The sequence below is a fragment of the Lepisma saccharinum genome, chromosome 26 (assembly GCF_977018435.1).
Source record: "Lepisma saccharinum chromosome 26, izLepSacc3.1, whole genome shotgun sequence".
Lineage (NCBI taxonomy): Eukaryota > Metazoa > Arthropoda > Insecta > Zygentoma > Lepismatidae > Lepisma > Lepisma saccharinum.
In genome coordinates, this window is record NC_139254.1 from 17,955,078 (window position 1) to 17,956,535 (window position 1,458).

Genomic DNA, 1,458 nt, shown 5'->3' on the forward strand with positions numbered 1-1,458 from the left:
AAAAATAGTTCTATTTTCCGCCACCAGGTTGAAATGTGGCCTTGTACTTCCATTATGGGTTGTAATAATGACGTAAACTGCTCCAATTGGTTATGGATTTGCCTTTACCTTTCAATCTTCCAATAAACGAAAGATTATTTTCTCGCAAAATTCCAGACATTAACAAATGTCTTTCTAATTAATAACTCGGCTAAATCACTTATGTTTTTCAATATTCATTATTACAGCGCCACATTTCAACCTGGTGGAGGAAAATTGAACTATTTTTTTTCTTTTATCGCCATCCTCTTCCCCTTGGTCTGCACAGTGGGTTCATCAAATTTCAGAGTTCTACGATACCTCAAATAGACTACAGAGGGCTCTGAGTTGGGTAACTTTAATTCTGGATACCCGGTATGTCATAATTAGCGTCATAAATTGTCTGTAATGTATAAGAAATTATGGTTCTTTTATGAGTTCAATAAACACCTACAGAGACCATTGATACATATCGAAAACAATTACAATCGGCGCTATGGCTGTAATCCATGCTTCTATTTATTTCGTACAAAAACCTTTTTACACCTTAGTGACTTTTCCCCATGCTGAACGTTCATGTAGAGAAACATTTTCATATTTGTTTAATAAGACATCCACATAGACAAAGGAAGAGCAAGGTTTACGTGTTTATCGCTTTCTGTACAAATGTCATGGGAGCCGGTGGGCCGGTGTCCTATTCTACACCCTCGATTTCGGAAGTTTTTTAATATTTTTTATGAAGATTATGTGATGCTAATTATGAAGAACAAAAATTTGGAGCGCGGAAACAAGTATTTACGAATGTACAGCCGTTTGAAGTTGAGATATTGTCGTTTGAAATTGTTGAGTCCAAATTTCCCACCGATTTCGGGCTCCGCCCCTGGGGTAATTGACCTTCCGCCCCTACCGCTACCGCGGCCCCATTTCGGTTGCGTGACATTTCGGACATCCTGTATAATTTTAAGTTGACGTTCATTTTGCAGGAGAGGGGCCGTGACCCATCTTGGCCCCCGACACATCCAATGTTATTCCAATTGGTAAGTAACCATTTCTTCTGAATCGTGAGATTTCAACATGACTGGAAGAAGGCTAAGTTCATAGTCGATAACGAAAATTGTAAAAAATAGCAGGTGGGATAAGTATTGAGCTATTTTCCTTCAAAGATGATACACTACAGAGGTGTTATCTTGGGTTATTGTTATCATAGTTCATTTCTGTTCGTATTGCACGTGGCCAGTTTGCAGTTATATTGCATGGATTTCCCATACACACCCTGGATACCAGGGTTCAATGACGTCAAGTATTATTATTGTCGATCAATGAGATAAGTTCTGATAATTTCACTCTTGTCTCAAATTGCGTAACGAAATATGTCTGCAGTGATGCGTTCGTCTGTATTCTGTTCGACAGAACCACTTCAGTCCGGCACCTAAGACTATA